Source organism: Nipponia nippon, unplaced genomic scaffold (assembly GCF_047370975.1).
Source record: "Nipponia nippon isolate SJK-2023a ecotype South Korea unplaced genomic scaffold, ASM4737097v1 scaffold_17, whole genome shotgun sequence".
In the NCBI taxonomy this organism is placed as follows: Eukaryota; Metazoa; Chordata; class Aves; order Pelecaniformes; family Threskiornithidae; genus Nipponia; species Nipponia nippon.
In genome coordinates this window covers 4,434,012-4,450,415 of record NW_028262333.1, presented here as the reverse complement: position 1 = coordinate 4,450,415, position 16,404 = coordinate 4,434,012, and the positions used below count along the sequence as shown (strand labels likewise).

At 40.8% G+C, this 16,404-nt stretch overlaps 1 protein-coding gene across 10 annotated transcripts in view; it reads left to right on the top strand.

Moving 5' to 3' along the window:
• SGCD (sarcoglycan delta) overlaps positions 1 to 16,404 on the top strand; it is a 448,968-nt gene that overhangs the window by 168,680 nt on the left and 263,884 nt on the right. Inside the window, exon 2 of one of the 10 annotated variants that reach the window (XM_087753642.1) lies at positions 489 to 552. The exons of 8 other annotated variants lie outside the window; for them this stretch is intronic. The gene's annotated coding sequence lies outside the window, so the exon portion shown is untranslated. Of the gene's footprint in view, positions 1 to 488; positions 553 to 4,549; positions 4,673 to 16,404 lie in introns of those variants that run through there. One more of the 10 variants, XM_087753641.1, reaches the window with a different exon arrangement.

Sequence of the window (16,404 nt, the reverse complement as noted above, 5' to 3'; positions counted from 1 at the left end):
ATTACTGTGAACGTAGTCTGGATAGGTGAGAAAAAGGAATGTGAGATAAGTGCTAGACATCAGCTTCGTTATAATTTACATTTTATTAATAAATGTTCTTGGAAATTACATTTTCCTTAGCTCCTTATTGTAAACTGCTGCTGAGGCTATGGGGGTCATATTTCCTACCGGTATGAATTGGCATAGCTGAATTAAAAGCATGATGATTTTTCCACCAGCCTTGGAAGCTGCTCCAGTTGGACGAGGAAAAGTTATCTCTCTTTGTCAGACTGAATTGCAGAACTGGGCTTTGCTCTTCTCTGCATATCGCTGTGACAGATAACAGGCCTTTAATTTAGTCGAGAAAGGCATATGAATAACCAAGAGCTTGAAATAAAGGCTAGACAAATTGCAATTAAAAGTTAGACACTTTGGATAGCGGAAGATGATGTAACGTAAGACCAGACTACCGGGTTGATAGTACATTTCCTTTCTTTTGATGCTTTCAGATCATGACAGAATGCCTTTCTGGGAGACTTTTAGTTGGACTGAAGCTATGAGCTTAATACAGAGGTAACTGTGGGAAACTGGCTTGTGTGATGTGATCAGATTAAATAGCTAATGGTTTGTTCTGGTCTTAAAAATCTCTGATATCCAGTGCTAGTTACCTTGCTGCTGCTGGTGTAATATTCCAGTCTCTTTGAAAAGCAGTGAGGTGAATGTCTTTCTGAGATGGTTTACGCAGCCCTTTAAAAAATGTAATTCCACGTTATAAGAGAAATCTTGGTTTTGTGAAAATGATGCTGTATTCCTATTAAAGCTAAACTGAGGTTTATTCATTAAAGCCTTTTTTTTGTATGATGGATGGAAAATATAAAAGCAAAGCATCTCCTGACTGCAAAATGGGGACTTTTCTGAGTGATTGCTAAGCAGATTTCAGCAGGTGAGATTTTGTAAACTCATCACAACACAGTATATGGGAAAAGTATGACTGAGAAACTATCTAGGTTAAAAAAGCAAAAGAGAGCTGGGTTAATGTGAATACGATGGTGGGTTGTGTCCCAGTGTCCTATTCCATCTCTGGATGAAGACTGTTGAAGTCCTGGGAAAGTTATGTTGACATCCGCCTCCTCTGATGTGGATGAATGAATGTTCTTTGCTGTAGCTGATGTTTGTTCGAGATGGCCAGAAGTGCCAATGACAAATGCTTCTGCAGGAGATTGGAGGTGTTGCAGGGTCTGTGCTCCACATATGGTTTGCTTGAAGACATAATTTTGGATAATTGCTCTTGGTTTGTTCTGAAGAATTCTAAATTTTCCTCCAGAGAAACTGGAAGAAGCGGTGTCCCTGATCAGCTGTGAGCGCCAGGCTCTAGGAGGGTTAGTAGCAGCTTAAAGGTGCAAAATTGTGTTTATTGAAGATCAGTGCTGAAGACTGCTGTCTCTTTCTCCCACTTCAGTAGGAAACCAAATTTTGAAGGGAGTTGTCTTTCCTGGCTGTGAAGTCATTAGCTCAATTTTTTTTTTTGTATTTTTCTGTTTCTCAGCTGTGCTGAGTTGATCATCTTCATATGGGGTAGAAAAGACTATCTTGGTGGGTTTTGGTTTGTGTTTTTTTGGTTTTGTTTTGTTTGTGTGTGTGTGTTTTTTATTTTTTAATAAAGCTGTAGCAGCCCTGCCTGTGCACATGGACTGAAAATCTGCCTCTCCTGCAGTCCTGAGCAAAACTCAAAAATTCACCAGAATTTCACACAGGGTCTACTATTACCTGTTCCTTCTACTTATTGTACAGGCAGACCCCTCACCAGGAGAATATATGTCTGGGAAGGGACCTCCTGGGTCATTGGGTCCATTTTCCTGCCATCGTAAGCAATCACATCATATGAGCCCTTTCATTAACTGATCAAAGTCTATTTTAGAAGTACGAACACTTTTTGCCCCCACTACTCCCACTGGAAAACTGATACAGAACCTCATCTTCTGATTTCTACCGTGTATTTATTCACAGCTGGTTTGCACTCCCTTGTTCTTAGTCCAACACTGTCCTTCAGTGTACATAGACTTTTGCCTCCAGAGTGTCCAGTTATCTGGTGTATCCATAAGCAGAAGCTAAACCCCTTCCCAGCCTTCTTTCGCTTCCTTTGGTTAGGCCAGCAATGAGCATTCTCTTAGTCCTTTCCACCCACTCCAGAGATCAAACTGAAATTACCTGCATGAGAAATTCTTCTCAGCCGTTGCTAATTCTCTAAAGAGAAAAAGCTAGAGGAAACTTTAAAGGACTGCTAAACTGAGAATCTTTTAAAATGTAACTTCTGTTTCATGGTCTTTGTAAAGAATGTCATCAGCTTTTTGTTTTGTGGAAGCCGTGGCTGCTGATAACTCTCAAACTCAGCAATATGAGGGTCATGGGGTTTTTTCATTGTAGAGGTTCCTGGAGGAAAAAGTCAGAGGAGAGAACTGGGAATGTATTTCTCATGTGGTAGCAGTAATTTGTGGGGGGGTATTGTGGAAAATACTGATGGATATGCTGGTGTGAGATATCATGGTAGTCCTTGTGGTAGAATTGCTCCTTGTGAACTGAGTTTTTGGTATTTTGGCATGATCTGGAAAAACCTGTGCTGTCTCTTTACCACCTCTGTTCAAGAACTTATCACTTTAAAAAAGCAAGCTGTCCTACAGTTATGCTGTAGCTGTATATTTCTTTCTTCTGGCCAATGAGAAGTCAAATTTCAGACCACTCTTTGGCAGGCAGGTGATAATAGCTTTAAGTTTAAAGAAAAGGATGAAATAACTGAACAATCTAGGACATAGAGAAACAGCGGGAAAAGAGATGACTGAGGGGATAATGGTGAAGGTCTGCTAATTGTGAGATGGAAAAAACTAATAGAGGATATTGTTTATTGTCTTTTATAACAGAAGAATCAGGAAAACATCATATAAAAACTTAAGGTGACTTCAAAAATACACGGAAGGAGATTATTCTTCACACAGAATCTGGTTGTGGAAGTCTCTGGGCAGGATAATCTGAAAGTCTCTGTGGGTACAAGATGGGGATTTCTCACGTGCTAAGACAACCTCTGCTGGCTCAGGAAGCCCTTGGGATTATTTTGGGAAAGCGTCACGGTATTTGTCCTGTTACATTTTGTCCTGTTATATTTATCCTAGGTCAAACAGCATTTGTGACTGTCCAGAATGTTGAGTTCAATGAACCTTGGGGCTTGTCAGGGACAGCTGTTCTTTATGTGGTTTTGCACGTATTGTATGTTCTTGTATGTCTTGTAAAGTTTTCATCTTTACAACAAGCGGTAAATATTAGGGTCATTATGTTGATGATTAATATGTCCATTTAAATGCTGTTATGTGATATGTTGTCTAACATGCAAGTTGGCCCTCAACTTTCCAACTGAAATCTTTAATACGGAAGAAATCCAAACCTCTCCAGATGAGAAGTCATAATAGGTTTTATGGGGAAAACTGCTGGAAGAATTAGATAAAGAGCCCTGAAAACATGGAGAGGGGAAGTATTACATTTTGTATTTAAGCTCAAGCCTCTATGTTTGATTGCAGGAAGATGTTTGAAAATAGCTATACCAGAGCTCTTGAAGGATTCTTCAACCTACTGATATGAGCTCTGGGAACTGGCTGTAAACTCCTTGAAACCCGAACAGATGTTTTGCTATATAGCTTCAAAGCTTTGAAAGATTGTTTTCCCCACATGCCTTTCTATGTGAGGAGACTTTTAAGAGCTGCTGAATAAATTTTATTATCTTTTCTACAAAAGCAGTATCCACATGGAAGAGGCAGGCTTTGAACAGTCATGGGCTCAGAAGTGAAACAAGAACAACATAATGCAGGCCCAATTGAACAAAAATGGAATAGAAATGGGAGAGATGTGTGTCAGTCTGTTTAGGACCCAGAGGGGTGAGAGTTTCGAGATGCTTCAATAGCTTCTTCATGAAGATAAGTAAACACAAGGGAGCTGTATTGGCTTCAGCTCTGCTACGTTAAATAGAAGAATTCTTAATGTGGGGGAAAAATATAGATGAATAACAATCCAGATGTTAGTCATGTTGGTTTATGTGCATTTAGAAATGCATGTGACAGTCAGTTGAGAACCTATGGAGTTTTGAATTGGAAAACAATGTGGGGAAAGAGAGTAAATTTAACTTATCCTCTATCCTTTCATCCCCGTCCCACACACTACCTGGAAGTCTAGGGTGCTTTTCAACACCTATTGCCTTCTGTTACTAGGACAAGCAAAATACAGATATTGCACTGTGATACTATCACAGGTTCATTAACAATTCTGGTTTGTTTTATAGGTTTGGGGGGGGGGCGGGGGAACCAACTTAAAATTCAGGTGGTTCTTTTATTAAAAATGTGATGGATGGTGGTTTTTAATTTTTTTTTAATTTACCTGATCCTCAGAATACGCAAAAGACTTCAAGTGCTGAATTTTTCCCCAGGGAATTTATTTGTTTATACGTCCCCTCCGATTAAAGCCTTTTTGAACATATAGGTTAAGTGGAAGAAACCAGCATAATGTCTATGCATGCTTTTCTGTTTCATTCAGGCCATCCCATAAGGCTTCTTTTCCACCAGTCACCAATGCCCAACAGTGTACTGAGTGAACATCAGAAACGGTGACATGTCTTTGGTGAGAACTGTGGCCTTTTTTTCTGCAGCCAGAAGGGGTAAGCCAAACCATTTTAGAAGGGCTCCATGCAAGAGTCTCCTTACACTTTCCATGTGTCAATTTGGAGTATTTGTTCTCCTCTATACAGGCTTTTGTTTACCTTGTGTCATTGCAGTGAGTTGAGAGTGCGAAAAAAAAAAATATTATCATAGAGATTTTTCAGTTTGAAGATCTGAACCAGTTGTGGAATTGCTTTGATTTTTTTTCCAAAGGGGAATGCACCCTTCAGTGACACGACTGTCAGAAACTCTGGCCCATTTTTAAACTATCAAAGGCAGGATAGAGTTTATTTGTAAGGTCAAGATCTACTTATAAGTAATAGCGCTTCCCGTAGGGAAAAACACTAACACAATTTGTGAAAGTTATTTTACCTGATGGTCAAATAAACTTGATAGCGCATCAAGAATAGGGTACCTGGCTGTGATGTGACACACACAGTAGCATTTAGGCAGAAGGCTTTGTTTTTCTTACAAATGTATTGATGGATTTTCATGTGGATGTTTGACTTTTGAAATCATAGCTTCAGTATTCTAAAAGACAAAGAAATGAAATTTTGAGGTAGAAGAACAAACCCAAACCAGCTCTAAAAAGATAGGAAACATGGCAGCAGAAGTGTCCGCTCAGGGAAGATTATAACCCTTCAAATTGCCAGAGCCTCTTTAGCAGCTACTTTGCATTGTGGGTTTATCTGGCAGAAGGAAGACGACAGGGTTGCCAGCCTGCCTAATGATCTTCATCTAACATTTACCTTATTGAGAGGGGAATAATTCTGTTAAATTAACATCCTAGCATATTTGCTGTCCAGCTAGTTGATGAATTAAATAGCCTGAAGAAAATGTTTTATGACTCGTTTATCCATAAAAATTGCTGAATTTTTCACACAAAAGGGAATGACTTCTCAGTAGTTGTGTGCTGCAATGCCCTACACCCCTTGTCTGTAAATATATATATATATGTATGCATATTTACATATAAAAATAATAACTTTAATAAAAGCTGTGTGTCTTTGGGAAGTAGGAGAGCACACGGGCAGATACCGCTCTTGGAGCGACCCGGCTCGTGCCAGCACCGGTGCTTTGCCGCATGGCGTGTGCCTCCTGCTTGGAGGAAGCGCAGACCGTTAATGACAGCCTACGAGTCTGTGACACTTGGATCACTCGATCAATCAAATGTGGCACCTTGTGCCAGCCCAGCCAGCTGTCCTCTTCCATCAGCATCCAAAAGTGCCTCACCGAAGGCCGCAGGTGCCAGCTGCCGTTCTCAAATAACCACTGGACCTGCCCCAGGATAAGTGTATTCAGGGAACCTGTTTAGTTTGAATTTTCTGTCTTGACAGTCCCTTTTGAGTTTCAGTTTAGAAAAGGAGGATAAACAAATTAGAGGTTAATAAACAAAGCAGCGCATCTCTAACAAGGAATCCAAGCCTGGGGCTTTGCACTTATCTGTTGTAGACCTGTTGTGAGGCATCACCATAAGTGCCTGTGACAGCAGGAGATGTTGCTGAGAGGATGCAGTTGACTTGTTGTGCTTGATTTGACCAAAACTTGTAAAGTCACAGTGAAGTCTGTGGTTCACAGATCCACCAACCCATTGAAATTTTACGTTGCTTCTGTTACTGTGTGTTGGGTGTGCCAAAGAGGTCAAGAAGAGGAAGACTAATTTTATGAGAAAATATATTGTGAACATGCTCATTAGAATGATGTTCCATAAGCAAATTTGCTTTCTTTTGGTCACTTCCAGTGTGAAAGAGAAATGCACACTACGCAGATGTGGAGAGCGTGCCTGTGAGTCCTAGCTGAGGTTCTGATGTTGCTGCACCTTCTGAAAGCCTCCATGTTTGAGAAGCCCACCACACAGGGGTGAAACAGTGGTTTTCAGATCCATGGGCAGGGACACTTCTGTATCCTTAAGTCTTGAGGACTCCAAAGCTTCAGAGCTTGAGCATGTCAGGTTGAGGAGTTTGAAGGTACAAGAGGCTTGGGCAGGAGGAAGATATGGGCAGTCAGGCTTTTACAGCGGAAACCTATGTTTCAAGGCAAAAGAAGTTTCTTCTGCTGCTGTAGCCCCCAAAATAATGTGTGGTAGGCAATATAAACTGTCTTCACAAAGAGGGTCTGCTGCTGTTCTGGATTGCGGTGGTTCTGAGTGCAGCAGGTTGCCCTCGTATGTCTATATCAGGTTTTTCTCTGCTATTATCATCACTAGATCCTTGTCCTCACTTGATACTTTCTAGCTTGCTCATTCCTGTTCTCCAGCATGTATGAGTGTTCTATTATTTGCTTGCTGAATGCAATCACTTGCAATTTTCCAGGTTGAGAAAATGAAGCTCCTTTGAAAAAAATGTAATGGAGCATCCCCAGGTTGAAACAGGCCCTGAGCACAGCGCCTTTAATTTACTAAACGTCAGTGGTTTGATGGCAATTCAACATGACTGGTGATTGCCTGCATCGTGTTACTGCTGTGGCTGAAAAGGCTGTTTACCTTTGGAAGACAGAAAGCTCAGCTGAGCAACACAAGGAGCAATCTCCTGTGACCTGATAATAATTTTTTTCCAAAAGACTCCCCAGTTGCTGAGGAGCATAAACCCCTGGAAAAAAACCTTCTCTTTGAGCATATGCTTGTTTATATATCTGTTACAAATACGTCAAAGCAGAAAAAATGGTGTTTGGGGCTAAATTTGCAAAAGAACACTTTCTATCAGGAGTTTTCTGTGCTGTGACGTGATTCTTAATTTGACCAGTGGAAGACATTTGTTTTTCAAGAGATTTCTCTCACGTTTATCGGCCCAGCTCGGCCCAGCACTGAAATCTTTCTCTGTATTTCTGATGTTTGGTGTGGGACTACTTAGAAGTGTGAGTGGCCCTGTACAAGTTGGAGAGCAATGGTTCAAAAAGAAAAAAAGCCATCTGGTTCTCATTAATTTGCTGAAATGATCAGAACGCTTTCTAAAAGAAACCACGCTGTGTGTAGGGAAAGTAGAGGCAGGGGCTGTTCCATTTATGCTAACAGCTCAGTGCAAGTGGATACAAACTCACCTGCCGAAGAATGATCATGTTTCTAAAAATGAATTTGGGGACAAGGTCCTTAGATAACATCAGCCTTGATGGTCTTTTATCATTAGACTGCATTGAGGGCAGTGGCGGTGTTAGCTTCCTCCCACTGCCATGCGAGTGATTATGGAGGGAATAAATTTTTTTTGTGTTAAAAAGACAGCTAGGATCTTGCATATTCTTTGAAGGAAGACGTTAATAATTTAACCTCATTTTTAGAGGTGCACATCTACAAGTAGTACAGCTTAAACAGAGACACGCATACAGTAAGTTTTGGTGGCTGCTGGAGCAGCAGCCCCTAAATGGCAGGCTTTGTAGCTTATCACGAATGTCTGTATTTCTGATGTGCTGCTTGCCTTTTAACATTTGCCTTTTAGGCCTTGTCTTCTGGGCTTTTGTGGATACAGAGCAAAATTTGTTGAAACATTCGTGTGTATGCTCTCGTTCGCAGCCTGAGCGGTTTCCAGGCTCCTGCAGTCCTACGTGGCCCATCTGCTGCTGGTGCAAGCTTTAATGTACATGACTTGCATTGCACTTGCTGTTACTGGTGAATCTATCAAAGAGATTACTAGCTTGCTAAAGATGATTTTATAGACTCTGCAGCTGGTTTGTTTAAAACTAGATTACTGTCACATTTAGAAACATTTAGCATCACTGGACCAATGAGGAATAATAATTTAAAGGGGCTGACTAGATTTAATCAGTTTTTAGGAGATGGGACTTAATCAAACATAAGAGGCTGAGAAGGCTGATAGAGCTAATGAATTTGAACATGTAATACAGGGCCTGCCTGAACCATAGCACATTTTCTTCGGCCATGGTTGGTTCATAATAATGAAGCGTTTGCAAAAGTTATCAAGTCAATAGGTATAAAATCCTTTGTTGAAGAACCTTGGCAGGGAGGGGAGGAGATTACCTGAACTGAAACTCAAAGTAGACATTGCATGAGATTTCTTTCAATATGAGACTTCAAAGAGTTAATTTTCAAGCCATTTTCATAATATGTAAGAGAAGACAATTGGGAAATTACCTTGAAGTAAGATGCCCTTGTGAGCTGCGCACTGAAGCAGGTCTCTGGATGGCTATTCTTGGTGTAGACCTCCAGCACGTACTTACCAGATAGCCCTGGGCAAGTGTTTTAACTTCCCTGGCCCCTCAGTTCCCCATCTGTAAAATGGTTGTGCTAAACCTTTCCTACTCTTTTTTGTCTATTTTGCGTGTTATTGTTATAGCTAGAGAAGTGTTGACTTAGGCCAGCTGAGGTAGATGCTGTGCAAATGCACACTGCAACGATCTCTGGCCTGATATTCCCAGTCTAAACAGACTGCATTATATTGCTTCCACCTTTAACCCTGATCAGAGTTTGCGTGATGAGTAACCTGTTTTGTAACTTATAAATTGGGGCAATGCTTTAAGTGAATAAAAAAACCAAACAACAACCTGTATAAGCTCATCATTTGAAATCCATGTTTGTGTGGCAGGAGCCTGACCCATCTCTTAGTGTTTTTGGTGGGAGGAGAATTCCGCCTGTGTTTTCTTCAGCAAGGCAGCAGTTGTAAATACTTTCCTGTTTCTACTGAATTAATTGTGAGAGATGCTGCTCCTTGCCCACCTCCTTCTGGTGGTTCTGGCAGAGCTCTGCTGGGCTTTAGAGGTAGTTTCATCTCACACCTCTCTTTAAAGAGAAGCTGATGCAACAACAGAAGGACCAAACCCTGAGAGGTCCTTTTAAAAAATTCAAAATTTGGGGTGCCCGAGATGTTTTTGCCCCATGTAAACTCTCTTTTAGCTGAAGCAGCTGGTGTAAAAATAAAAGGTAGCTCCATTTTCCTGCCTTATTCAGGTCAGGTCCTTCACTCTCCTAGAAGAAGGGATAGACACCAAGGTCTGCTATAAAAGGCAAATATGCCATAGGAGCACAATGAGGAGAATTGGGCTGGGATAGGGATTTTTAATCAGCATCAGACCTGACAGTGAACTAACACCGCAACAAGCTGAATGATTGAGAGTCCTGAAAAGGTGAAATATTCAGTAAATGCCATATTTTGTGTAATGCTGTATCAGTTGCTGAAGCTGTGGCTTCATTTTCTCAACCAAGATCAGAAATGCCTTGTTCTGTTCTGGCTTTTTGATATGCTTTTGTCACAGTGCTCAGTAATGATGGGGCTGGATGGTAACTTTGTTTAAATCATTGTGCTTACATGACAGGCTTGTTTGCCAAAAACAACAACAGGAGTTCTAGAGCGTTGTTTTTGTTGTTGTTGCATCAATGTTGTGAAGCTCTACTTGAAATTAAATCTTTATTATGCTGTACACTGTTGAAGACTGTTCATTTTGCATAATTCAATCCACGTTGACCGTGGTCATTGTGAATCATGGAGAGATGTGGCATCCCTGCCTTCTACCTTCGGATTTGAGATGCAGGGAGATCCATGGCCAGCTTAGGTTCACTGAGATGTTTGCAGTAAAACCAAACTTAGCTTAGCTTTAGCCAACAAAAGCTGCCTAGTAATTTTTTTTTTATATTCTCTCTGTAGATGTTGGAAATAAAGGCACCTCCAGATGCAACTGAATCCCTTTATCTTAGACTTCTGTCTTAGGATATAATGAAATGCACACTAGACATGGTGGTCTTTCTCCACTGACTCCAGAAGGAGCCTCAATCACTTTGAATAGATGACTCTCCTGTGGGTCAGTAAGGGTGAGTGTGATGAGTCCCATCTCAAGTAGAAGAGAAAGACCCCAGTTTCCTTCTGAGTTCCCGCTGAACACCATGCTTCTTTTCTGTGCTCTGACAATGTAACAACATGCACATTTTACTACGAAAGTTATTTAAACACCAGGGGTGTTGCTGGAACTTCCAAAGTCTTACCTCTTTGAAGTCGTATTTTCTTTCCCCAAACACTCAGTTTTAGCCCTACTTAGTATTTTGCATTTGCAGCGTAGGAAGGTGCCAATTATGTCAGTCTCATTTTGTTAGAAGCAGTGCACAGTCCTGTTCATTTATAGTTTTCTTCATGTTTCTAATAGTGGGTAGCATGCCAAGCTGATTAATGGGCTATGGGAAGAAGTCACTGATGAGTACAGGCTGAATATCTTCAGATGAAAAAGCTATGAGTTTCCTGTTGAGTTTAAAGAGCAGCCCTACTGAACCTTTGATGTGCAACCAGATGCAGTGTGTAAAAGCAACCAAACCAAGGGTTATAGAATCATAGAATCGTTATGGTTGGAAAAGACCCTTAAGATCATCGAGTCCAACCGTTAACCCAGCACTGCCAAGTCCACCACTAAACCATGTCCTCAAGCACCACATCTACCCGTCTTTTAAATACCTCCAGGGTTAGAGGGGGATGAAATTACTTCAGTTGACTCTTGTTTTCTATGTACACACTTCTAGAAATGATTATTACCTTGTGGATAGCTAATCTAAATATAGAGGTGCTTAATTTTTGCTCCCTAATTTTACAGGTTGGTACAACAACTTTCATTCAAGGTGTTCCTGAAGTGGGCAAACAGATTGGGATCTTCTTGTATTTTCAACATATCAACTTGTTTTGATGCCTAGCAATGTAGAAATTAAGCAGGGAGAACTGAAGAGCCATTCTCAAACAGGGTTCTTAATAGTAATACACTTAAAGAGTTCAGGCATTTTTAGCCATTTTCCTTTCATATGGACAATATCAATGTAGGTGGAATGGTTGTTGACGAAGAATCTCAGAATTGGATTGTTGATGCTCAAGGCAATAGCTTTTATGTTTAAAATGACATAAAATATAAGTATAAACAGACATGAAATGCACAAAGGAGCTACTAGCCCATTTCTGGTTATACTGGTTTTCTGCTTTGGGGGTAGACTGGCTAGCACAGAATGGGACTCGAGGTCACTTGCTTGCCCTTCTGATTTGGGGTTCAAGCAGAGCTGGCTGAACAGGAGTGGTTTATGACCAGATACACAATCAGTAGGAATATTTCTTCTTATCCTCAGTAGAGGAGCATTTCTCCGACCTACAGTGATTGAGATACAACGTGTCCCTGTTGGACATCCATTTTGTGGAAGTTAGAGCTGGGTGCCCTTGATCTTTTCCACCAGATCCAGCCCACAACAAGTGTCTGCCTTTTATTCATAGGGAATCCTAGGCTGTTCTGTGTTGATGACTTTAATTGTGCAGGTATTTCAACTTGGCACAGTTCCTCCGTCCAGCTCTGCCCAAATCCTTGCTCTGGTGCAGGGGAGGAGGCCTATGAGGACCAGAAAGCTGGGGATAAGAGATGGAAAGCTTTTCATCGTCAGGGCTAGTCTATAGTGCTGTAAAGACTTCCTGAAACTACTGCTTTGGTATTTATTCCAGTCATCAAACCTGGAAGGAGATTCCTGGAAGGAGATTCCTGGAAGGAGATTCCTGGAAGGAGTACAGTTTCTTACTAATTTCAGTATATAAAGTGGACATGGTAGCACAGTTCAGTACTGAATGAATAACATCAACATTACTCTTTACAAAGCTCAATTTTGATACCTGCATGAATGTGTACTCCAAAGAACTTTCCACCAAGATAGCAAGTGGCCTCATCGTTTGCCATGTAGGATGAGAAAGATTTGCTGTTGGATGCAGTTCAGCTGCGGAGTTTTGAGCTAATACTAGATTTCTCCTTTTGGGAGAATGTTTTTGCTGTACTTCTTGCATTGACTAGTCATTATTGATATCTCGATCTTCCCCCTGCTCCCTCCTTGACTTTTTGGGAAGGTCATATGCCTGGGATTTACAGCTTTTTTTGTATATGGTGACTGTTGTAGCAAAGATGAATGGGAAGAGAAGCTCTTGTATGTTCATCTGCCTGGAAACTTACTCAAGGTTAGAGATCTCAGGTGACTTTTATTGTTACCTTTTCTGACAACAGCCTCTCAATATGAAAGATAAATTAAAATATAAACTCTCGGAAGAGTGGCAAGTAACTGGAGATAGCACTGAAAGGACTGGCATGGAGATACAAATTGCTTATTGTTCATAGTATTTGTCTACGTAAAGCCCACTTCTCTCTTGAGAGCCTGGCTTACTTAAAGAAGAATTGCTACACTCTGAGAGAAGTTTCCTGCATCTTACCAGTGTTATAGAAACATGTTGTGAAACCGTCTGCCATGAAATTGAATTACAGGTGTTGTATTCTTTACTGCTTAAATTGCTCTGTTATATCACAAGCCTTATCGTTTTGTTTTGAACAAATAACTGCAATTTAGTAGAAGCCTAAGAGATGACGGTATAAGCAGTCAGGGGTTGTTTAAGGCTTCCCTAGTGATGGAAAATTGTTCTTATCCATCTAGAGTGTGTCGTCTTTGTCAAAATGCAAGTGCAGTAAATGGAAAAGGAAAACTGTTTCCTCATGGCATTTTTTTCCTGAGTTTGTTTTTATATTTTTCAATGTGTGAAACAATCCCCTGTAGGTTTTTAGACTAGTCAAAGCAATATGGTCATTTATATTTAACTTTGACACAGCTCCAATACATCAAATTATGGCACTGGATGTAGTCAGATATTTCACTTCCTTCATTTTAATTTGCTGGAATTAAGTAGATAGTTGCTCAACCTAAAACTTCCTAAGTTTTCATGGAATAAGGTTTTAAAAGATCCTTCAGGAAATATTTTAAAATAACTCTTAGTACAGAAAACAATTATTGTTTTAGGCCAGAATTTAAAACTATTTTGTCTAGGTTTAGATTCCTAATTGCTGCTATGTGTGTGCCCACCCTGTGCTCCATTCTCCCCATCCCACTCCTGCCCACCTTGCAGAGTAGCCTTTTCTTTGATACGCTTAGCAGTTCACCCGGGAGCTTAATGTATGCGAATTGCCACAGTTGGCTTGGAAACAGCATAATTCCCACAGAAAAGGGATGTTTGCAAGAATCCTGGACTTGAAAATTAACCTTGCTTCCCCTACTACCTGTCCAGGTCTATATTATGCTACGAAAGGCACTATATACCGAAACTCAGAAAGAGAACCTGCTGTATCATAGGGCTCAGAACAAGCTTTATTAGTATCCTATACTCCAACCTGTGACTAGTCTGAAGATTTAGTAAGGTGTTACATATGTGGATTCCTCCAATTGTTACACATTTCACAGAAAAAATGAGGCTAGGAAGGATAGCAAGAGGTCAGCTTGTCCATCTTCTTGCCTGAAGGCAGGACCTGTTCTTCCAGGTCCTGCTTTATTCTTGACAGATGGCTAACTTGTTCTTAAAATTCCTGAGTGATCGAGATTTGCTTACTTGCTTCAAAGTGTCATTTGTGGACAGGCAATTAAATCTGCTTGAATGATCTTACTTTGCCAGTGTTCCATTAGCAATTAGGATCAGTTTTCTTACTTGTTTCAGGTTTTTTGTGTGCAGATTTTTTGCTTGTGACTTTCTGGATTCGCAATAGTTGCTTGACTCTCCCCCCCACGACTCATCTCCTGATTTAAAATGTGATTTTTCAATATCTGCTTTTAGTCAGTGTGTGTGTCAGGCCTCTGATGCTCTGCCCACTTGATTGGAGGTAGTACGAAAGTCCCCTTATATTTCAGAAATCTCAATTTCATGGTAATCTTTAAAAAGGAAAAAAAAGAGGGGGCAATTTTTGGAGTGAATTCTTTTGAATGCGTATTTTTACTGATGAACCTTACATAGGTACTTTTGCTAAATCCTTTCCTCTTATCACTTGAACTGATATGTGAGAAGGTAAAACTGCTTCACAAAGTTCCGTGAAAAATTAATGTGTGCTGTAATTTAGAAGATGTATTGCTGAAGGGCATTTAAATGTTTTGTTTTTGTTTTCTGCAAATTCTATTTTAAGAGAAACCGAATATCTAGTAGACTATTTCAGAAATTCAATGAAGTGCTGCTGATACTAAAAGAAAGAAGAGAGGAAAAACGAGGGGCATAGATGGCACAGCCTAATGAGAGTACATAAGCCTAACGATGCAAAATTGCAAATTGCACAAATTGCAAAGCACTGTCCTTTGCATTCGCGCCTTCTTTTAGCACTCTCGGGGCAGCTCCAGAGCTGCGATGTCAGATCAGGATTCAGATGTGCTGGCAATATCACGTGGCTGTTCTCAGTCACAGCATCTGCAAAGCCTCTGCCTGACTCCAGCCAGCGCCGGCACACGATGAGTTGGTACCACGTGCTGATAGAAACCTTTTCAGACTCTGAACTGCGCTGCTGGATTCAGTTGCTGTGGGGCAAGCTAGGGAATAAACTTGTGGGATATTGGGGAAAGAACTGATGTTGTGGTGTAGTACCACAGGTAAGAGGTTCCCTTGCCTAGTGCACTCGATTGTCTGCTTTTGGAGGCAAACCGGTTCATAAGTGACGATACAGCTTCAACTTCCCCGGTGCGTTAGGGAGATGCTGCCTGGGCTGCTTGCAGCCGGGGAAGGGTTTGGAGCAGCTGCTGCACTGCAGGTACATGTCCTCACCTGGGTAAAGGGCTGTTTGATGGGACAGAAAAATCAGAGCCCAGGCTTGGAGGTAATAGAAAGTTAAAAAGGCAGTTTTACAAAGGAGCGTTTACTTTCCCACTGCCTGCTCTTCCTGACCCATAGAGGCTGCCAGCTGTGGTGTCAAGTCTATAACGTATTAACGCAGCTCTAGCCAGAGCAATGAACTATAACCAAAAATTTGAGGGATGTTTGTTTTTTTCCTTGGCTTTTGCCAAGAATCCAAACAAAAGTGTAAAAATGTGTTTTTTCTCACTGGTGTCACTTTCTACTCATAAAATCCATCCCTATGAGCATGTCTGTCTTACCTTTGGGATGTTGGTTGTTCCTCCTCCTTTAGCTTGTACAGGTCAAGGATGAGATAGCAGCCTTAGCTTTGGTTCTATCTATTTTGCTAACACCAAGATACCCGATAGTCTGGTGCAGCTTGCACGCCTTGAGATGCGATACCCAGATATTTCTTCTGTTGATGGCTGACTGTTCATCTCAGTAAACCGGGATAATTCAGGGCAAGTGTTAGGTTTCTTTTTCCTTTAGAAAAGAACAAAGCATTTTGCATTGAATGCAAAATCATTTCAGATAAGTGATGAGATTACTCAGTCAAAGCAGGATAAAAACTAGGAGAGATGTAATTCATTGTTTTATTTTTTTTTTCAAGCTGCTGACATGATGTGAGAGTTGCTAATGCAGTATGAAGTACAAATGATATGCAAAATTCCCTGATAACTACCTGGGAATTCTCATTCCATCAGCAACTTGTGTTATCATAAATGAGACAGCTTGAAATGCACTTGTTGCGTTTTGTATTGCATGCATAAGTCATTTGCACTTCAAATGAACCGGCCTAGATTATTTTTGATGTTTTTTTCTGCATGGCTTTCATAAGCAATGGAACAATGCTGAATTACTACTCTCTTTCATATTTAACAATTCAAGAATTGCAGAGTGAGGAGACGTGACAAATGAGCACCTTGGAGCAAGCTGACTAGCAATTGGGATTGTAAAAACTAGGCTTCAGAGAGTCAGATCAGGATGTCTGATCACCTTTGAAAATTGTTGAATGTCTATGTGGTGGGTTGACCTTGGTTGGACACCAGGTGCTACCAGGCCGCTCTATCACTACTCTCCTGGATGGGGGGGGTGAGGGGAGAGAAATGAGATGCGGGGGGAACCCTCATGGGTTAAGATAAAGGCAGTTTAGTAACTGG